Consider the following 24,173-nt stretch of genomic DNA (forward strand, 5'->3'; position numbering starts at 1 on the left):
ACGCCATAATTATAGCGATAATCAGCGCATTAAACTGAGTGGCCACACTTGAACGGTTAACGTCTAATGCCAATTGAATCGGGGTTAAAATCGTCTAACGCCAAATGGCATTGTGAATGCCGTTGCGCGTTGATCGTGGCTACATCTGCATCGCTTTGTTGGCCGTTAATGTGACCGGGACAAGAGAGCTTTATTTGACTTCTCAGAGATAAGACACTTCTAAAACGAGGCAGCGTTATTTGCTTGCATAAGTCTGTCTCGTTTTAAATGAAACTCTTAAGCTGTGTAAAGTCAAAGTAGACTTCATATGTAGATCCTAGTCTTGATAATGACCCAGTCAGTCAGTTTAGCCTAATTTAGGGCACAAAGGAAGTGAGGCGCGGGCAACTGAACCATTAATGGAAAGTGAGGTCAGAAAGTTTGTGTGGCTTACGCTTGGCTGATTCACGTGAGGGCCTCGAAAGAGATTTTTGCAGCCATAGTTTCGGAACCATTTTTTTCCGAGTTCTTCAACGAATTATTTCCGGAACCAATTCAAAACTTCATGCTTAATAACATACTTATAAAATAGGACCTATTGTTTTCGTATCTCCTAATCCTAATCCTAATCTTAGTAATATTATAAATGTGAAAGTGTGGATGTTTGGATGTTTGTTACTCAATCACGCAAAAACCACTGGACGGATTTGGCTGAAATTCAGAATGGAGATAGATAATATCCTGGATTAGCACATAGGCTACTTTTTATCCCGGAACAGTTCCCACGGGATCTTTAAAAACCTAAATCCACGTGGACGAAGTCGCGGGCATCAGCTAATCTATCTATAAATTGGTGTATAATTTCTCCAAGCCCAATGGAATAAAAAGCCCTGTATGAAATTCCTTTACCTTAATATAAATCTCATGGAGCTTTAACAGAGTATTCGATTGCGTTCTTGCTATAGTGAGAGAATCCAGGCCACTGTACTAGTGCGGCAATCGATACACTTTCAGGCTCGAGTGTCGAATCGTCTACATATGACGCCGAGCCTGGTGTGGGGTGACAATCATTCCTTTAGTCTATACCTATACTAATATTATAAATGTGAAAGTGTGCTTGTTTGTCCTTCCTTTGCGCCCTAACTAAGCAACCAATCGCCTTGATTTTTGGCATAGAGATTTTTTTAACTATCTCTATACCAAAAATCAAGAGACGTAGAGTAACAGAACATAGGCTACTTTTTATCCCAGAAAATCACAGAGTGCCTGCGGGATTTTTAATTGCGTTTAATCACACAGCGCCACATCCGAACAAAAAAAACATAGACAAATGAACATAACCTTCAAAATTCCAAATGCAATTAAACTTTTACAAGTAGTACTTTCGAAACTTCGCGTTGTTTAGTCATGTAACTTAACTTTGTAGACACTTTTTAGAAATTAATATATCTGGGGAGTTAGTTTAGCTACACATTTTATGTGACTCGACTAATTGCCTATAACGATTTTTGAATTTTATTGAGAATGGTATATAGATTTTCAAAATCCTGGTCACCCTACACGCCTTTATCACCCACACAAGTCGGTACCGCATGGAGAGCTCTCAGAGAATATGGTAGCTACGTAGTACGTACTAATAAAGCATAGCTTTTGTATCCCGCAGGATAGCAGGTGCCGTAACTAATGGCTTTATACACCAATTTTCCCATACAATTGACAACTATGTAGTGGAATTGTTTGCAACCTTATATACAAGATTTTGCATAATTTACATCAATTCAAGTTAGGTTACATATAGGTTGAAATGATCAAACCATTGCCGGCCCACTACTGAGCACGGGTTTCTTCTCAGAATGAGAAGGGATTAGGCCATAGTCAGCCGCGCTGGCCCAATGCGGATCGGCAGACTTCACACACGTTTGAGAACATGGAGAACTCTCAGGCATGTAGGTTTCCTCACGATATTTTCCTTCACCGTTAAAGCAAGTGATATTTAATTGCTTAAAACGCACGTACCTGAAAAGTTAGAGGTGCGTGCCCGGGATCGAACTCCCGACTTCCGATTAGGAGCCGGACGTTCTAACCACTAGGCTATCACAGCTTTCTATATAGATTACTTTGCTGTAAATTATCTCAAACTTCTCGCCCACCCACGCCTTCGTCTTCGCCTTAAAAACCTAAATCCACGCAGGATTTAGGTTTTTAAAAATACCGTGGTCAGTTTTTACTACTACCAGACTACTTTTTATTCAGGACAATTGAACATTTTGCACTGGATCAAACAACAAAGTTAAGCCTCAATAGCTCAACGGACAGATGAGATAGGAGTACAAATAATCATGCTTAATCCAAAAAATTACCAGCTCATTTGAATCATCAAAGACGTATATTTCGATAATGAATCTACGATCATATTTCTTAAATTCATCGATCAATGTTAAAATCTAGATTATGCAAGAAGTTAAGATGTACGCCCACCGAACATCATTTATATGTTAATATAATTTTCGCTTACGAAATCAAAATCATCAATGGACCGACTGGGCATACGATGTCTTACACATGGTGGGGACCTACTATTTGTTTAAATGTTTTAATTTCACTTTCGAGTTTTAGATGCTTTTATCAAACTAAACTATGCAGCTTTTAGCTTTTTAATCAATTGGTTAGATTGTTTTGTCCTAGATAGGTGGGTAGGTACTAGAGAAATCTAGTACTGGATACTGGTACAAATACTGGATGTTGGATTTGGCTAGATTGCTGTGGACAGACATGGGCATTACTGTTACTTTTAAATCATTTTTATTTGGTGAAATTATTATTTTTCTGCCAATGATTTCACAAGAGATTTTTCACGGAAAGGAATATTTCAATCTTTGCAATTAAATCCGTTTGCTACAATAACTAAGTGGAAATAAACTTAATAAAGATCAATCACGCTGATATTTCACAGGTGATTTTTCACGGAAAATGAATTTCCGCGCTTACAATCTTTGTCATCAATCATGATTATTCACCAATCTAAGTATCAGTTTACAGTTATTTAGCAGTGGCTATTTGCAGTAACTAATTTAGCTACAAATTTAAATTATTCTAATTTTTATTAATACTTGTCCGTACCTTATTGTAATGTGAAATACACGTATTTATAATGATGCACAGAATGCATGATTCATAAAATCTGTAACAGTAAAATTCGAATCATAATCGAGATTCTATGGTAGGGGTTACACATCTTCATTCATAAATATCAAGAAAGTGCGTAGGAGTCTAACTTTGGTCCCGTTACGTGCCTGTTCAACTTCTAGCTGTGTTTACTGGAACGTAATGAAACAACGGCTGGATGCTAACTGACTGTTTATTAAGAAATGCACAAGTACCTGCATTGTGCAACATTATTAGTTGCTCCGAACACTACACTTTTCCCCCCTTTTTAAACCCAATAGAACATAGTTATCACATAGTTATTAAACTAGACCTTCTTCTTACGATGATATGCTCGCAAAGCTCTAGCGGACGCGCCTGGGGGCGGCGGTGTTGGAGAGTGCACATCTTCCGGCGCCTGCGTTTCACCCTCGCCCCCAGGCGACCCGACCGCGTCTTCGAATGTAACGTCGGCATCGCTATCCACCGCTACTCTTTCATCATCCTTCTCTCCCTTCTGCTCCGCTTCCTGCCCGAGGGTGCTAGTTCGCGCGAGAGAATAACGATTTTTTTTATTTACTTTAATTACCTGATCTCGATGCCTACGCCATTCTACCCCATTTCCCATATCCACTTTATAAGACACCGGTCCCGTCTGACTGACTACTACTCCCTCTGTCCATTTATTCCCTTTAGAGGAGTAATCTCGCGCCATTACTGTATCTCCTATACCCACTTGTCTCTGCATTCCCCCTTTCTGATTAATCTGGCGCTCTTGTGCCGAGCGCACGACCAAAGATACGTCGGGACGCAATGCGTCCAGTCGGCCCCGCAATCGCCGGCCTAGCATCAGTACTGCAGGGGACACACCGGTCGTGGCGTGTTCACAGTTTCTATATTGAAATAAAAATTTATTTAGGGCAGCTGACACATTTTCTTTGACAAATAAAGCGCGTTTGATTACTTTTTTAACGGTTTTCACCATATTTTCAGCCGCACCGTTACCCTGCGGTCGATACGGTGCCGTCGTTACACTCTTAATACCGTTATTAGCACAGAAATTCTTAAAATCTAAGGCGCTGAAAGGCGGGCCGTTGTCAGTTACGAGCTGGGCGGGCTGACCAAATCTAGCAAATAATGTCTGAAAGGCCAAAATCGTCGACTCCGCATCCGTACGTGTCATACTGATCACTTCTACCCACTTTGAATGAGCATCTAAGACGATCAAATATTTCTTACCTGCACATTCAGCAAAATCGGCGTGCACGCGTTGCCACGGGCAAAGTGGGTACTCCCAGGGATGAAGTGTGGCGCGGGGTGGGGAGTCGCGGACTATCCGACACGCTTCACATTCTCGACACAAGTCCTCGATATCGCGATCTAAACTAGGCCAATAGACATAGCTACGAGACACATTTTTCATTTTATTAATGCCCAGATGGCCTTCATGTATTTCCTTTAACACGCCTTCACGCAATGATGGCGGAACTATAATTCGATATTTATAAATTAAACAACCCAGTTCTAAAACTATCTCATTTCGCCTCGCAAAATAAGCTTTTTCCTCCTCGCCGCCCGCTACTGACGACGGCCAACCAAACATCACAAAGCCGACTATTTTACTTAATAAGGGGTCTTTCTTTGTCTCCTTACTAACGTCTTTAAAACTAATCGGCAAGTTCTCTTCGATAAGTTGAACATAGCTTACGCACTCCGAAGGGGTCGCCCGTCGGCACGGCAATGGCAGGCGGGACAAAGCATCGGCCGGGCCGTTGTCCGAGGAACGCACGAACTCCACCGTGAAGTGATACGCCGACAAGCGCGCAGCCCACCGCTGCAAACGGCTGGCGGCCGTCTGGGGGATTCCACATTTCTTTCCGAAAATGAAGCTTAAGGGCTGGTGGTCTGTGCGCAATATAAACTGTCTACCGAATATATACTGGTGATGTTTTGTAATGCCAAAGAAAATAGCTAGTGCCTCTTTATCAAGTTGGCTATAATTTTTTTCGGTATCATTTAATGTTCGCGAAACACAGCTAACAGGGCGTTCACTGCCGTCCGGATAACGGTGCGCGAGCACAGCGCCCAAGCCATACGCGCTGCTGTCCACGGACAGTACCAACGGCCGACCCTCTTCATAGTGAGCTAACACCTTATCACCCAACAGTGCGCTCTTGGCCCCCGAAAACGCGGCCTCGCAACGTGCATTCCATTTCCAAGTTACATCCTTTTTCAGTAACGCGTGTAACGGAAATAATAATGTACTGAGGTTCGGTATAAATTTCCCATAGTAGTTCAATAATCCAAGAAAACTTTTTAATTGTGTCACGTTTTCGGGGCGTGGTGCGTCGTGTATCGCTTCTATTTTATTCGGATCAGGGTGCAACCCTGATTTATCGATAATGAAGCCTAAATACTTCACACTAGGTTTCAGAAAACTACATTTACTTAACTTAACAGTAAAACCCATCGACCGCAACCGTTCAAGTACCGCTCGTAAATTGGCTAGGTGTGTTTGTCTGTTTGAGCCCGTCACACAAATGTCGTCTAAAAATACTACCGTTCCAGGAATCCCTCGTAATGTTTCCTCCATTAATTTTTGGAATTTTTCAGGAATGCATGATAACCCGAATGGCGTGCGGCGGTATACGAAAGTACCTATATGCGTGGTAATAGCAGTATAGGCTTGCGAGTCCTCGGATAACATAACCTGTTGATATGAATGCTTTAAGTCTATTTTCGAAAACTCTTCCCCCCCACTCAATGAAGCAAATAGTTCCTCAATTCGAGGCAAAGGATAAAAATCACGTTTTAATTTCGGGTTAATTGTGACTTTATAGTCTCCGCATATTCGTATTTCACCGCACGCTTTTACAACCGGTACGATCGGCGTGCCGTACTCCGAGTGGTCCACGCGGTACATGTACCCCTCGCGCTCGAGTCGCTCGAGCTCGGCCTGCACCCGGCCGCGCAGCGCGAGCGGCACCGGTCGGGCTTTCACATACACGGGTTCCTGGTCCGTGAGCTGTAATTGAATGGTCTTCTTACAAGTGCCTAACGTATCCGTAAATACTTCTGGAAATTCGGCGGTTAACCGGTCCACAAATCGATCGTCGGCTATCTCTTTTAATGTGATTTGTCTAACGTCTAAAGCTCGAAGCCAATCTCGGCCCAGCAAAGGTCGAGAACCGTTTTGTATTACATATAATGTCAAGTTAGGTACACGCACTTCCCCAACCGTGACATCTACATGCACATACCCCAACGACTCGATCTGTGTACCCGAATAACAACGTAATATTAAACTATCGGAGATTAGTTTTTTATGAGAAAAAAGTTTATAAAAAAGTTGATCACTAATCGCCGAAATACGACTACCCGTATCAATTTCACATTCCAAGAGATGCTCGTCTATTTGCACTTTAAGAAAATATGGTCCGTTACCTTTGGCTGTCAGTTCGAGGTTAAAGAAGTCGTCTTCCTCCGAGACACTTCCATCCAGCACACAATTATTACGCACATTAGACTCGTAATTACGCACTTCATCACACATTATTTTTAGGTGCCCGCGGCGGAGGCACTTATCACAATTAAATTGCACATATTTGCACTTGTTTGCCCGATGCGGCTTTCCGCACCGCCAGCACCGCACAGCCGCACCCGACTCCGCCGGTCCCGACGCGCCGCGGCCGCCGCGCTCGCCGCGCCCGCCAGCAGCGCTCGACTCCGCCGGTCCCGACGCGCCGCGCCCGCCGCGCTCGCCGCGCCCGCCAGCCGCGCTCGACGGCGCGCGCGCCGTGCCGCGCCGCCCGCTCGCATGATGCAGGCCCTCGCCTGCCTCGCCGCCTGCACTCGAGGTCGATGTCGAAGTCATCGTAGACCCGCTCACCTCCGCATGCTTTTCTGCAGCCTCCAACGCAAGAGCTAGCTCCACAGCCTCCTTGTATTTGATGTCTTTTTCGGCGAATATTCTAGACCGCATCAGTTCGTTTGCCAACCCTGATATGAACTGATCTCTTAAATTTTCCTCTAACATCGTTCCAAAATTGCAAGTTGTTGCCAGATGTTTTAAGTTGTGTAGGTATTCCGTGAGGGACTCGCCTGGACGTTGACGACGTAAGCGAAAAACATGGCGCTCGGCTATTTCGGAACGTTTTGGCTCTAAGTGTTCCGAAACCAATTTCACTAATTCGTCGAAAATGAACACTAAAAAAATATATATTATAATTCACAATTTTAAGTTACAATTTGTAAACGTCAACATGATACAACGGGCTAGAGGCAACTAACTAAACTCGCTACGGCTCACACGGCTCACACGGCGTAGCTCGAAAATGCCTATTTACTAGTGCCTCTACATCACACCACCCCAAATTTTTATCTTAATAAAAATTAAACAAATACAAATTTCCGCAACCTTAATTTTATTTCACAATATTCGTTCTTTATTTTTCGACAACCCTAACAATGTTTCCGATCCGCTTACCCAACAAACCATAATTTAAACACGTCACCCAGTTAAAGTGTTCCTTTGATTCGATGCATGGTACATCTCTTAACACATCATACTTGAGATGAGGTCACTAGAACTTGAGCGGGTGGCGACGGGGTCGCTGTGGCAAGTCCACTTACAATTGTTGCTATGCCCACGCCATCCAGCCTTCGTTGCACTCAACGCTTCGAATGTTTGTTACATTACATTTTACATTTACACACTATCCAATAAACTATAACAATCGTCAACCACTCTAACACTCTTAATAATAAGGTTTAGTTATGTTTTCTAATAAAAAATAATATATGCGGATCGGGCCATTTTACAATACTTATTTCGTAATACTTATTGCTTAATTGCTAGTTGATACTCAAATTATTCTACTGATACCTAACGGGCGTTTTGCTGACTCTCCCACTCCGAGTAGTACGGATTGTATGAGTCGGCAAAACGTCATCGTCACTAAATCTACATTTTTTCTTACATGTCGTTTCACCCGGCGTCTGTCGTGGATTTTTGATATCCAGGACAAAAGCCGGTTTCAATCTGTCAATTGAAATAAGTGCTTGTCTATTGGGTAACTGTACTAAGTATGCTTTTTCCAACCGCTTTATGACGTCATAGGGACCGTCATACGGTGGTTGTAGACACTTACGCATTACATCGTTTCTAACAAAAACTTTTTTACAGTCTTTTAAGGCAGGGTGCACAAAAATAGTCCGAGAGTCTCTCTGTGTCTCGGGTTTTGGTCTTAAATTACTAATTACCTGTTTCAACTGCTTTAGATACTCCTCACCGTCCGTTATCTTACTATCCGATGGTTCGAAAAATTCTCCAGGGAGCCTCAGAGTTCGCCCAAAGGTTAATTCCGCGGCACTTACCCCTGTGTCACTGCGTGGTGCTGCACGTAGTCCCATCATAATGGTGTGCATTTCTTCAACCCACGATCTATTGTCCTTTAATCTCGCCATTAAGGCGGCCTTAAAACTACGATGCCATCGTTCGATCGCGCCATTACTCTGTGGATGGTACGGAGTCGTCCTTAACTTATGAACCCCTAAATATTTCATTAACTGTCTAAAGAGACTGCTTTCAAACTGCTTTCCTTGATCTGAGCTCAAATTAATAAAACACCCATATCTAGTAATCCATCCTTCATACACGAGTTTGGCTACTGTCTTCGCACAAATATCTTTAATTGGAAATGCTTCCGGCCAACCTGTTTCCCTATCGATCATTGTAAGACAATACCTGTACCCTTCTTCTGAAATAGTGAATGGACCTGTAATGTCAATGTGTAAATGACACATTCTATCTACTTTTGCAAATTGCCCTAAAGGTGACATAGTGTGTCTGTGAACCTTTGCTTTTTGACACTCTATGCACGACCTAGCCCAAATACCTATATCTTTATTCATCCCAGGCCAAAAATAATTATTAGTTACCATTTTCCTTGTTGTTCTAATGCCAGGATGGCTTAGGTTATGTATTGTTTCGTATGCGATACGCCTAAACTGTTTTGGTAAGTAAGGCCTAGCCTTATCGCCTCGCAAGTTACAAACAATGGGCTTATTTACACTCGGCAAGTCAATTTTTATTAGTCTCGTGTTACCGTTTTTTGTTCCTAGCAATTCTGTGAGCTCTTTGTCGTTCGCTTGCGCAATAGCCACTTCTGTGAAGTCAAGTACAGACGGGCACGAAATTGTTTCAACGCGCGATAACGCGTCCGCGGGCGCGTTCTCTTCGCCTTTTGTATAGCGTATATCCGTCGTGAACTCACTAATAAATAATAACTGACGGGTCCTTCGCGGCGTTTCTTTACTACTACTTAGCTTTTTAAACGCAAACGTTAACGGCTTATGATCTGTATACAAAACGAGATCTCTACCTTCGAACATGTTCCTAAAATATTGCACTGACAAATAAAGCGAAAGTAACTCCCTGTCGTAGGTACTGTACTTTTGTTGCGTGTCAGTCAATTTTTTCGAAAAATAACCTAACGGAACCCATTCGTTATTTACTCTTTGTTGCAATGTGCCTCCAACGCAAGTATTTGACGCGTCTGCCATTATAGCAAGCACTTGACCTGAAATCGGATACGCTAACAAAGCAGCGTTCTGTAAATTTAACTTGCATTGTTCGAAAGCTTGAATAGCACTTTCTGTCCACACTATACTACTTTTGTCACGTTTCTTTGCTCCGTGAAGATACTTATTTAATTCAGCTTGATATTCGGCTGCCTGACGCAAATGACTTCTATAGAAATTTACCATGCCCAGAAATCTACGAAGTTCCTCTACCGTTTTCGGTCTGGGAAAGTCTACAATGGCTTGGACCTTGCTTGGCAACGGCCTTAAGCCACTGGCTGAGACCTCATGACCCAGAAACTCAACTTTATCCTGCGAAAATGCACACTTTGCTAAATTAATAGTTAGCCCAACTTGTTGTAATCTTTCAAAAACGGTCTCTAAATGTTTTTCGTGGAGCGAACTATTTTCGCTAGCTATTATTAAATCATCTAAGTATGAAAAAACAAATTCTGCTTTATAATTTGCGCAATCCGGGTTATTTTGTTGAAAATTTGCCTCTAAATCCTGTAAAACATAATTATTCATGAAACGTTGAAATGTTTGTGCTGCGTTTCTTAAACCGAAAGACATACATGGCCATTCAAACAAACCAAAAGGTGTAATGATAGCTGTTTTCTCCACGTCATCCTCTGCTATCGGAATAAAGTGATACGCTCGGTTAATATCAATCCTGCTAAATACTTTCTTATCAGCTAAAATAAACGTAAAATCCTTTATGTGAGGAATTGGGTATCTATCAGGCTTCGTAATTGCATTCAGCGCTCTATAGTCTCCACACGGCCTTATATTACCATCTTTTTTAGGTACAACGTGTAGAGGACTCGCCCACGCACTCTTTGACGGGCGGCAAATACCCATTTCCTGCATAAGGCGAAATTCTTCTCTTACCTTTTTAAATCGGTCCGGCGGCAGCGGCCTTGGGCGCGCATGCACCGGAGGTCCTGAAGTCTCGATGTGGTGTCTTACGCTGTGACGTGGTGGTTCTTTGAACGTCGCTGGCATTGTTAATTCCGGGAACCTACTTAGGAGAGAATAACATGGATGCGACTCGGCTATAGTAAAAATAGATGAATGCTCCGAGTTTACTATAGTGGAAATTACATACATGTTAGTCTCCTGATCTAACAATCGTCTGTTTCTTAAGTCTACTAACAAATTATACTTAGCTAAAAAATCCGCTCCTAAAATGGGTTGTTTAACGTCGGCTATTACAAAAGTCCACTTAAACGCACGACGCAATCTTAAATTTAACACTAGAGTCTTTGTTCCGAAAGTTTGTATTTCACTACCATTCGCGGCATAAAGTTTGTATTTATTATTTACTGTACTATCACACACTGATTTATAACTTTTAGGCAACACTGAAATGTTCGCACCTGTGTCTATTAAATAACGTATGCCATTGTCCTTATCCGTAATACATAAACGGTGGTTCCCTAATTCGACGCAGGTACCCACCGGTTCCACCTGCATCTCCACTAGTTTTCCTGCTTATTCCAGGTGCACGGCTGTTCGCAGCGATTAGCTCTCTGCCTATATTTAAAATGATGCACGCAGAGCCAGTCCGGGCTACCCGGGGTACGTCTGGACCTGCTGTCCTCTCGTCCTCGGGAACGCGAACGACCACGGAACCTTCCGCGACCTCGCCTGCCTCGCCAACTGTCTCTGTACTTGTCCAGCTGGTCCAACCTTGCATGTATCCTGGCTATTTCAGCTGCCATCGAAGAATTTCCGGGTACCGCCTCCTTTGCTGCCACTTCTGCTACTGGTTGGGACTTCATAGTTTCCATTACTTTGTCAGCAATCACGGCTAGTCTGTCTAGATCTTTGGCTTCTGTTGCAGCCAGAACGCCTCGTGCTGCTGCTGGTAGCAGATTCTGCCATAAAACGCTTAGGGTCTCATTACTAATTTTACCCCTGGCCAGACCCTGCATCTTTCGGAGGAGGTGGCTGGGTTTCTGATCACCCAGTTCCATCTCCCCGATGAGCTTCTGTATTTGACGGTTCTCCGACTCTTCATATATGTTCAGCAACCTTTCTTTAAGTACCTCGTACTTACGCTCTTCCGGAGGATTGATGAGGATGTCCGTCACTTGTTGTATGACATCCTTACCCAGCTTGGATACCACTATATTATACCTGGATGCGTCTCCTTGTTTTTGTGGTGCCAGTATTGCTTCCAGCTGGATAAACCAGACCCTAGGTTGGTCGGTCCAAAACTCCGGGATCTTCGACGTGATAGATATCGACGCTAAATACGTGTCTTCATCCTTCACTACTGTCGTAGGTTGCGCCATTTTTAAAGTTTTTTAGTTTTTCACTTCCTTACACGTGTTAACTTGAGTTGCCCTAGCTCACGTTACGTTACTATTTTAATAAAATTAACACGCGCTACCCTGGTAGTTCAAAGTCCGAGTCACCAATGTACAGGTATATTTGTACATATATTTAATGTACGACTGATGTTGCTGGATATATAGTAGCGCCGTGTTCTCTACCAGGGTAGTAATAAAAACAAAAGAAATGAACACTAAAAAAATATATATTATAATTCACAATTTTAAGTTACAATTTGTAAACGTCAACATGATACAACGGGCTAGAGGCAACTAACTAAACTCGCTACGGCTCACACGGCTCACACGGCGTAGCTCGAAAATGCCTATTTACTAGTGCCTCTACAGCACTTGTAATTCATCTTTCACTTCGTTTAAAAGAATATACTGCTTAACTCGCCTTATATACGCGGGCCACTGCTTGGAATTTAAGTCAAATGGTTCTAATTTACCTATAGGCATTGTATTTTTACAATATTCACTTTAAAACGCGTGGTAAATTATATAAAATACACAAACTCGTCGCCAGTGGAACGTAATGAAACAACGGCTGGATGCTAACTGACTGTTTATTAAGAAATGCACAAGTACCTGCATTGTGCAACATTATTAGTTGCTCCGAACACTACATTTACGAGTTTTTATTTTGATTTTATTAACACGCTATTTCACGTAGATATAATTTACTCAAATTACTATAACCTTTTTTAAGGGCCTCTCAGGTTTTTTTAATGAAAAACATTATATTGACCTTGACTTGGACCTTGTGAAAGGCTACCATTCTTACCGGCAAGACTAAGTTATTTTAAAAACCATAGTCAGAAGTAATGTTATCACTTACCATCAAATTTTCTCAAAAGAGATCTTCTCTTTTTCTTTTTATTATTACTAAGTTTGTATTTTTAACCGACTTCCAAAAAAGGAGGAGGTTCTCAATTCGTCGGAATCTTTTTTTTTATTGTATGTTCCCCGATTACTCAAAGACCTCTGGACCGATTTGGATGAAGTCGGGCGAGCTTCACTCTTGAATTTCTGATTTTGTTTTAATATGCTCGCTCGACTTCATACCTAGGTACATTACACGTGTAGCTAAACAAAAATTATTTATTACTTTTTAGTGTTTGTGGTTTTTGAAGTCGGTTTTATTTTTCTTTTGGTTTTTTTTTTGTAATTGGCTTTTTCTGTTTGTGTGGTAAGCAATAAATTATATCACACTAATATTATAAAGGCGAAAGTTTGTATGTGTGTGTGTGTGTGTGTGTGTGTGTGTGTGTGTGTATGTTTGTTACTCCTTCACGCAAAAACTACTGGACGGATTTGGCTGAAATTTGGAATGGAGATAGATAATATCCTGGATTTGCACATTGGCTACTTTTTATCCCGGAAAATCAAAGAGTTCCCACGGAATTTCGAAAACCTAAATCCACGCGGGCGAAGTCGCGGGCATCGGCTAGTAGATACATAAATCAAATTATACATAGTTCACAATTTAGGAAGAGCTGTTGCTGTAATAATCTGTTTTGGTTGCCAAATAAAAATAAAATAAATAAGGTTGCCTGTAGACACAGATACCTATAATCTACCGCCCACAAACCTCAACTATAAATTAAATAAATAAAGGTTTATTAAATAAACCGACGCCAATGTATTGACGCCTTGTTCAAAACAACCTGATTTTACATTTTAGTATAGTACAAGAAGATGCCCGCGACTTCGTCCGCGTGGATTTAGGTTTTTAAAGATCCCGTGGGAACTGTTTGATTTTCCGGGGTAAAAAGGTGCCTATGTTAATTACAGGGACGTAAGCTATCTCGTTACCGAACATACAAATCGGTTAAGCGGATGGGTCTTTAGAAATCCCGTGGGAACTCTTTGATTTTCCGGGATAAAAAGTAGCCTATGTACATCCCCGGGATATAAGCTGACCCTGTACCACGTCAGAATCGGTTATACTGTTGGGCCTTGAAAAGGTAGCAGACAGATAGACAGACGGACACAAGGGGTTGAATTCAGAATAACTCGTATGTCACACCTACCTAGAATAGAGGTTGTATAAACACTCCACAATGGGAAAGTAAAGCCGGCGTTGAATTCGGCCAAGCACAAACCTGTCCACTTGTCAAGTGTCTACCATCAATCTATTACCGGCTTCCTACGCGCTATTTGAGTATTTAGGTACATGTTGTATGGGCAAAGCTATAATATGGAAGAAAAAGAAAGCTCTTAGAATGTCACACTAATAGTATAAAGGTGAAAGTTTGTGTGTATGTGTGTGTGTGTGTAAGTTTGTTACTCCTTCACGCAAAAACTACGTGACGGATTTGGCTGAAATTTGGAATGTAGATAGATAATATCCTGGATTAGCACAAAGGCTACTTTTTGTCCCAGAAAATCAAAGAGTTCCCACGGGATTTCGGAAAACCTAAATCCACGCGGGCGAAGTCGCGGGCATCGGCTAGTTTTTTTAATAATAAATTAGCGAGCAAATGAGCAGGCGGGTCACCTGATGTTGAGTGGTTACCACCGCCCATGAATATTTGCAGCAACAGAGGTACGGCCCATGCGTAGCCTTTCAGGAATTGGTTTGTCCGCCCCTTGAATAACCCCATGTTGTTACGAGTATCTAGTGGGAACACCGATGGTGGGAGTTGATTCCACAGTTTACATGGGCGTAGAAAAAAGGATTTGGCACAATCTGGATGTTTTTCTTGTGTAGAAAAGAACTGTACATAAAATTTATTTCGCAGATACTTAAATATTCATAAAGTTCCCGGTTAGAGAGGAGTGGAGTGACATAGGCTACTTTTTATCCCGAAAAATCAAAGAGTTCCCACAGAAGTCGCAGGTATCGGCTAATGTAACAATAAATAAAGCTGTATATTTTATAGCTTTTAATGTAAGCGGGGTTTTAAGCGCCAGGCGCGCGGTATCGTGTGAAACTAGTAGGCTAAGATAGGCGATAAGTGCGCCCTTAAATGGTATGGAATTTAATTGTTTTTGATTTGAGGAATTTTAATTGAAATTGAACGCGCTGACTGAAAGTCGGAATGACATACTTGGAATTAATTATTTTGATTAAGTCTCATGGTATTTTAATTTAGTTTATTTTTAACTGTGCTATAAATAGAGTTAGGTATAGATATCGCTGGCAATTTTATTTTCAGATTTACATTTTGTGACTTATTTTATAACTAGAGGATGCCCGACACTTCGTCTGCGTGGATTTAGGTTTTATAAAGATCCCGTGGGAACTGTTTGATTTTCCAGGATAAAATACCTATGTCAATTACAGGGACGCAAGCTACCTCGGTACCAAATTTCATACAAATCTCAAGGGGTAACTTATATCTGAATAAAAAAATAAAATAAAAACCACCCTAAATCAGCTACCCTAGGGTGTATATTCGGAAACTTGTAGATATCCTTTTATCTACTTCAGCCTAAAACATAATATTATACATTATCCAACCCATCTATGCTGGATAGACGGACACACGTCTCCCAAGTTTACACCATAGGCTAGCTGTTTTAGGGTAAATAAACGGAATAGTTTAGTGTGCTAAACTTCTTAATAATTTTTATAATACTTGCTTAGATTTGAAATTTGAGCCTTCATCGAGATAGTAGGCATCTAACTTCGAGGTCAATCATGAGGCCTTTCTGTCGTCAACGAAAACTCCTCGACCCTTAATGTCAAGGCTTCACTTCCGTTCACTTAATAATGACCTCTATCATATTGTGATAAAGGACATAATAGCGTGAAATGTGTTGCGTAAATAAACGTGATATGAGCTATGTATTAACATCTTTAAAGAATTTAGTAGATGTATTGAACATCAAAAGTATTCCAAGAACAATGAAGATTTTTTGAATGTTATTTAAGACTCATAAGCTTAAAGTTTTATTAGAAGTATAAATAATAATTAGAGGTAGTTAAACATAAAAAAGTGTGTGTAAAATCTTTACAAGCAGTTGAAGTAAGTACCGAAAACTAAACGCGCGTGGTGTTGCTCTCTTTGAAAATGAATCAGCAAAGAATAAATGGAGCTTTTAATCTATGACACTAACTACTTGGTACCTCGATAAAAGATGGCGACCTCTAAACAACTGCTATGTTTGGCGGTCATTTTCGGCGAAGACGAAGTATAAACGTTACTTTCGTCTGCAAAATTATATGAGTTACTCTCAAGCAATCTCTAAAGGCACGTCTAATGAAGTTTTACTTCAAAAATATTTCTTACTGCCCGCGACTTCGTCCGCGGTGATATATATTTTTTTAAATCCTACAGGAACTCTTTGATTTTCCAGTTTAAAATATGTAAGCTATCTCTATTCCACCCAAATCGGTGTAGCCATTGTAGCGTGAAGGAGTCACAAACATCCAAACTTACATATCCATACTAATTAATATTATAAATGCGAAAGTCTGTCTGTCTGTCTGTGTGTCTGTCTATCTGTCTGTCTGTCTGCTACATTTTCACGGCCCAACAGTGTAACCAATTCTGACGAAATTTGGTTCAGAGTTAGTTTATATCCCGGGGACGGACATAGGCTACTTTTTATCCCGGAAAATCAAAGAGTTCCCACGGGATTCCTAAAGACCCATCCGCTCAACCGATTTGTATTGATGAAATTTGGTACCGAGGTAGCTTGCGTCCATGTTATTGACATAGACAACTTTTTATCCCGGAAAACCAAACAGTTCCCACGGGATCTTCAAAAACCTACATCCACGCGGACGAAGTCGCGGGCATTTGCTAGTTTATAAAATTAGTAGGATAAGATTCCCACGAACTAAGAATGTACCATTATTTGCCGGGTGTGATTCAAACCTACGACTTCCGAATTGCAATCCAGATTTTAAATCGAAGCTATTAGGGCTTCCAATGAATTTGATTTCGCTCATTACTTATTTATAGATTTCTCATAACAACTTCAAACAATCGGATTAAAGAAACGCGTAACCCAAATCTTGTAATCCTATTTATACAGTGTAACCAAATATACATATCCGTTGCACAATTATAGATTTTAATGTATTCTGCTTAGTGCTAAAATCGTGTGTTATATTTGATCTTGTTACACTATGGCACATTGTAAAGCATTCCGTAATGTTCCGGGTTCAATGCTCAGTTAAACAGCGGCTAGGAATTGCGTATGGATCCGTTTTATAATAATTGTGTCATGGTTTGTGATTTCGTTGCATTACATTTTCATCCTAAGGTAGATTTTTAACTGAAATCTGATTTGCCCAAAAAAATCGTAACATTATTTACCGATTTATTCACAGATAGAAACAAGGCAAGAGTGAATATATATCTTCTAGACAAGCGCGCTATAATCTAGATTTCTATTGGGCCTATTTCACAATTTAAAACAAGTGTAAATTAAAAATTTATAACACCCCCGACAAGTGAAGGTTACAATAACTAGAAAAGAGCTGATAACTTTCAAACGGCTGAACCGATTTTCTTGAATTATAGCTAAGAACACTCTCGATCAAGCCACCTTTCAAACAAAAAAAACTAAATTAAAATCGGTTCATTAGTTTAGGCGCTACGGTGCCACAGACAGATACACAGATACACAGATACACAGATACACACGTCAAACTTATAACACCCCTCTTTTTGGGTCGGGGGTTAAAAAGTTGCTTGATGGTGGACTATGGAAGCCTTCTCACTCTGAGGGCGCTTAGGCCATTGTCTCTCTCATTCTGGAAGGAGACCCAAGCATAGGTGTAGGTCGGCGAATGGGTTATTAATAATGCATCATCACCATGATAAGAACCATCTTTTTAATCCTCAAACTCTCTCAAATTATTACCGAACTGAAACTTCATATTCAAACATTATTTACTAAAGTTTTCAGAAGTAAATCTTTAGTTAAATAATAATAATTATTATTTTCTTATAACCTATTTCTGTTCTATAAAAAACTTTCTGCCATAAGTCATTAAATGCAAAGTTTTTTTTTTTTAACTAAGGTACATAATATATTTATCTTTTTCTAGATCTACCAATGACTTCTTTAGCTTGTTACAGTGAGAAACTAATTATCCTAACCACTTTGCCATAGGGGTAAAATTTAAATGAGGCATTTATTAAAACAACAATCGACAGTACCTATCATTAGTCTATCAAATAGATAGTCATCTCGGGACCGCGTTTATTAACCAAACGAAGCTTCAAACTCCATAATTAATCATCCGCTTTTTAGTCTGTAATTATTTTTAATCTATGCACATTCTTGACACCCACATGACAGGCCACAGACAAAATAATTTCCCTTCATCAGCTCGGTAGTACAGTCAGTGTTCAAAGTGCGTATGTAAGTTATTTAGTAGCATGTGACAATGAACTGTGCGCCTACGCAAAGGTGCGATAGACCATGGAAACAAAGAGTTCAATACCATTTTGTTTCTTGGACTATTTTTGGAGGAAATGAATTGCGTTGAGAAATAACAATAGAAATCGTGATTCAACAGCTTTTATAGAATTTGTTTGTAGAACAAATGTAAAGCACTTTTAGCTCTTTTAACGTAGGTAGATACACAGCAAAGTTTATGTTTTAGCAAAAAAAAAAAAAAAATCTTAAAATGTAAAGTTTGCTTCGTTTTTTTATATTAACATACAAGAGGATTTTTTTAGAAAGGTACCTATCTAATTAAGGTATTTGCGTCATTATCAAATTATTCTTTCAAGAATTGTAAACTGCAATATTAAAATTAACATAATATTGGCATTACAAGACTTACGAGAGAAGTAAATGGCATTTTTTCCTCGTTAAAAAATTAAATATTTCTTTCCAAATAACTGCTTCGTGTTGCCTTAATCATAATAAAAAAATTGTCCATTTCTCCACCATTTTGAATTAGGTGGTTTATCGTAAACGTATTGGACTATTAGGTCTTTTATCATACACCGATTGAATTACTAAGATATTTATTATTATGAAGTTTTAATTAAGCTTTCCACTTTATCATTTCGTTTCAGTATTACGTATTTTGGAGGCCTCAAATATAGTTTTTCGTTTTTAAACTTAAGAACTTCCTCTCTTCTAAAATTGGTTAAAAAATATCTGTTGAGTCACATAAATTAGTCGTGTAAATTATGAATATTAAAGACGTCCCCCAATAAGGCGAGTTCACACTTAAGATTACCGTTCTGTACATAAAATCATACTCTGTGACCCGTTAGTGTTACGCAACGCTAGAGCGGGACGCACGGACGGACAATCGAGCCGTTATTCAGTCAATGTGATCGCTTGAAACGGCGAGCGCGTGAACTTTAAAAAAAAACTTAAACATTTTCGATTGTCTATGTACCCGTGTGACAGCGCGCGAATTTCAAAACAACGTTCCATTTCGCCACCATTTTAAATTAGGTCGTTTATCGTGTACAGATTGGATTATTAGGTGTTTTATTATACGCCGATTGGATTACTTAAGTTTGGAGTTTATAGTAAAAAGTTTTTGTATGTGGGTGTTTTATAGTGTTGTATGTTCAGTAGTATAAAGTGAAGTGAGAAAAGTTATAGCGTTGAATGAGATGTGTCAATGGAGTGAGCGCATGCGTAAGCGCGTTTCCATTCATAAGATTATGTTAGGTAAGTAACTTACTACTTATAGCTGGAGATCTGGTGGGAAATTTTTAATAGGTGCTTGATCTTGAATGATCCTAGTATCTGAGTTCTGAGGGTAACCTACTTAACACTTCTTAACTGGCCTAGGGTTTTCCTCGTATTATTTCCAAGGTTACCTCACTCAGTAGCCTTTGTACCAGCATTTGTACTGTTAGATGGTCTAATGACAGCTAGAGATGAAACTGCCATGTTATTCGCATCACCTCGTTTGGATCGCCTTATTCGGATATCGTTGTAATTTGTATCAAAATGCAATACCTATTTACTACTAGTATTCTAAACTGCGAGATGCTGTGAAGTTTATTATATTTTTTACTATTTTTGGGATGTTTACGAAAATAACTTTGAACGCGGCTAATCATAGTCGTTCTTACTTCAGCATATACACGTCCACTGCAGGACAAATGTCTCTTGTTACTATCTACACAGAGCACAGTTCATGTATCCACTGGCAGCAATTCATCCATCTATTGGGGTCTTGTAAAGCTGCGTTTTCGCCAGTGTGATGTCAACATTCGAGCACCTTAAAACCCTAGTGTAAGTTGGTTTTTCGAGCTATTTTCACTTGAACGCGCTTACCCTATATACTTTAAACTTTCAACGTTTATCAAGCATCTCCCAAACATTAACCACTAGCTCCTTTACCAATTTTTCATGACGCATTCGCTAATCACGTTAAGGCTTCGACTTACGTCATTTTGTTGTAGCTAAGTTCGCAAGGTCGACCTTGTAAGGAATTAGTAACTTGACAGAAGCTGTAATCAACGTACCTCTTTCGGCATGTTCAAAGGTTGTATTGGGCATTTTAGAATGGCATTCTTTTATGGCATTCTTTTATTGTAGAAATCGAGGTTATAGGACCTTCCATACTCAAGCTCTTTGTATCGAAATGTCTCTAGTCTCTTCAATAAAAGACTACCAACCCATCGCTGGCCTATTACTGAGCACGAGTCTATTCTCAAAACAAGAATAGTTTAGTTAGGCCATAGTCCACCACGCTGATCAAGTGTACTTTGGCAGACTTAAAAATCCTTTCAGAATATTGAGGAGAACTTTAAGGTATGTTGGTTTCGCAAGTGTTTGTATTATTATGTATTTATTGAATGCGATGATCTAGTTGCAAAGGGTTTTTAGTAGATGGAAATTCAAGAGAAGTTACTAGGTATTAGCCCATTCTTGGATCTAGATCTATACTCTATCTATGGAGAGAACTTAGTATAGGGCTCTCTCTGTTCCGTAATTCCATACAAACGACAAAGACAAGAAACTCAGTGGGTGCCAATTTTTTTAAGGGGTAATTAATCCCTTACATCTAAACTTCTTTAAAATAACAATTAGTGTAGATATTGTCATTTCCATACAATATACACACAATTTCCAAACCCGCCCTAACTTTTCCAATAAAAATAAATTATAAGTACAAATTTATTCCCCCCTTTGCCCCCCTTAAATCAAACTCCGTTTAATTCCACAATAAATACGTAACGACCGTTATTAATTCCGTTTTCAATTTCAAAAATTTCCATACATTAGCATCGGTAACGCGTTAGTAATTACAGCGGATTTGTATTACGGCTGTAATTATTGGTACAATTGGTTCCGCCATGTTTAAATTCGTTCCTTTTTTGTTGTTATCCTTACTTCACTTTCTATCTTATTTTATTGATCTAGGGTCATATTAATTTAACTGTGTAACTTGTTCTATTATTTTTTTGTTGTTGATATATTATTTATTTTGCTAGAGTTTCTATATTTTGATATCACAAAGATATCATAACTTAGACTAATATTTTAATAGTTTTTTTTAATGAATATTAGCCATTTAAATCATGACTAACATTCCCCTTTCCCCTCCAACTAAGCGTAAAGCTTGTGCTAGGAGTAGATACGACAATAGTGCAAAGGGTGGGGTTTGAACACCCGACCTTCCGGACTTCAGTCCGCTACTATAACCGTTGAGCTATTGAGGCTTTTTTATTTTTTTTATTTGACCGATAACTCGGTAAATACGCAGCATGCGAGGTCTCCACACAAACAGTCATGATATTGTCCTAATGCGGATCTTATGGCATGCTTTCTAGAAATCTTTCGCGTACCGAATGCTTTACCAATACAAATATTTCCCTAATGAAGGGCTTATAGCATGCCTTTTTGAAATTTTCTACAACTCGAATACAGTCTCTGTAGATTAAAAAAACGTTCCTCGAAGCTCGACTGTGGATGTGGGGCTTATGAATAAAGGCATGCGTTTTTGAAATTTTCTGTATCCAGAATGCATTCCATATCTTCTAATGAGTGTAACTATTACGAAAAACAGTTAGTTAGTTTTCTTTAAAACATCTCTTTATATTGGAAGCGAATACAATACATTTTAATAACTTATTGTTTGGCTTCGAAATATGGACGAGTGGGTGGAAATTGCTTAGACCACGGGGTTCTATTATTGTGCGATTATTACGTAAGGTTTGATGGAGTATAAACAAACACTTTCACATTTAGGTACAACTAGTATCATAAATATGCCCGTTTCCGTGTATGTCTGTCTGTCTGTAATACGTAATTCAGCACGCGAAAGCAAGGTTATCGAGTCCGAGATTTTGCATTTTGTATGTTCATCAATCAGAACCGTATAGCTTCTGAAATCATGAACACACTTCAAACCAATAGGTATATAATATGTCACCTATAGTCCAAAGCCGATTTAAAGCTGTAAATAACGGATGTTTACTTATAAGCTATAAGAAAATCTATACTAGTCTTATAAAGAGGTAAAATTTGTAAGTTTGTTTGTAGGAAGTAATCTCTAAAACTACTGAACCGATTTTGAAAATTCTTTCACCAGTAGAAAGCCACATTATTGCTGAGTGACATAGGCTATATTTTATTTTCAAAAAATTAGAGATTCCTACGAAAGCTGTAATAAGCTACCCGTGCGAAGCCGGGGTGGGTTGCTAGTCCTGGATATAGAGGATGGATTATTGTGCCCTAGTAAGGGATCAGTGTTGGTCTAGTGTGCGTTTCGCCTAAGACGACGTTATTCGAGTCGATTAGGTCATTTTAATGTCTGTTTTAATTGTTCATCTAAAAATCCGTCAGATTATCAAGCCATAATTATAAATCTCATTACAGCAAAGATGCTGAGCAATATAATAAGAGAATGCTCCCGAAAAGATCTTAAATGAGGCTGTAATTACGTGAACCTTGTCCTAATTACACCGTTTATTATCACTAGAGATGCCCGTGATAAGAAGTTAGGGCCGCGATAACAGTCTTTACGTAAGTAAAACATCGGTTTCAAAACGTTTTATTGAATAAAGAATGTATTTACTTAAAATAACATGTCCCTAGGTGTCTTTCTATTATAAAAATTGTAATAGACGTATTTAGTTCGTCCGAGCGAGTTTTGTGTCACTTGGAATTGGCCTGCTAAATACTAGCGCAAGATAAAAGAGTAATTAGTCGATAGGATCAATAAGAGAAAGCGCTTTTAAAGTTTTACTTGTGAGTACATTAATCAGATCGCCCGCAGTCAAAAAACAATGTATTTCACGACTAAGACTATCGCAGACGACTAAAAAAAATAAGAGTTGATGCTAAAGTATATATTTGCGAAAGTAGTAGCTAAAGGAGGATTATATTTTACTGATGTATTGCAGACGTAACATATTATACAGACGGTCTTATAACAATCGGATGTAGTTAATTCCGATTTTCACTGACTTAATCCGATTTTTGACGGAGAGAAGGACAGAAGAATAACGAGCAAATTCGACGCACTATACAGACGGAAGTATTATATTTAAATGGCGTCATATTGGACACGTTAAATCGATCTAGAGACGGTTGAAATATGAAAACAAAAAGGTATTTATTCAAATAAACTTTTACAAGTATGTGCTTTTAAATCGTCAAATGAATTAACCACTTATTCCGAAAGCCCGCATTACCGAGAAGCACCAGCAAGAAATTAGGTAGTTGCTCTTTGGTGATGTAGCATACAAATCGGTCTCAGATAAAATCGGTTATCTGCGTTAGCTCTTAACTGAAACGTTAACTTTCGGACTGGTTATGTTTTTTATCGGAATCGATTTGGCATGGAATCGATTCGCGGTTTCGAGTAGGTATTCATTAATTGGATTTCAGATTTTTTATCGTGTAATCGAAGGTTTTAATGAATTTTAATGCAGCCACCGTGATTGTACGGTGCTGGAGTGTTTGCGAGAGATTATTTACTTTATTATTTTTTTGTTTTCTTTAAGTTAAACGTTTTAAAGTGTTTTTTACCCGACTGCACCAGAAGCCATAAGGAGGATTTAGCTTTTTGGATGGATGGTATGTGATGATCGGTCGTCTTCAACCGTCAGCTTTCCTTCACTGCTGGACATAGGTCTCATTGTCTAGAATCTAGATACTCTATATGGTATGGTACCTACTCGTATTTTGGGAAGAGTCCCAATAATAAGTTTTGCAAGCTTCCGCGCAGTC

At 39.5% G+C, this 24,173-nt stretch overlaps 1 protein-coding gene and 1 long non-coding RNA gene across 9 annotated transcripts in view; both read left to right on the forward strand.

The window, feature by feature from the left end:
* The window catches only part of LOC123876958 (dystrophin, isoforms A/C/F/G/H-like), a 674,182-nt gene that overhangs the window by 426,188 nt on the left and 223,821 nt on the right, over positions 1-24,173 (forward strand). The gene's annotated exons all lie outside the window — the stretch shown is intronic.
* Positions 19,257-24,173, forward strand: part of LOC123876983 — an 88,439-nt gene continuing 83,522 nt past the window's right edge. Inside the window, exon 1 of the long non-coding RNA XR_006798468.1 lies at positions 19,257-19,652. This is a non-coding gene — a long non-coding RNA (uncharacterized LOC123876983). The remainder of the gene's footprint in view (positions 19,653-24,173) is intronic.

The sequence above is a fragment of the Maniola jurtina genome, chromosome 22 (genome assembly GCF_905333055.1).
Source record: "Maniola jurtina chromosome 22, ilManJurt1.1, whole genome shotgun sequence".
NCBI classification, from domain to species: domain Eukaryota; kingdom Metazoa; phylum Arthropoda; class Insecta; order Lepidoptera; family Nymphalidae; genus Maniola; species Maniola jurtina.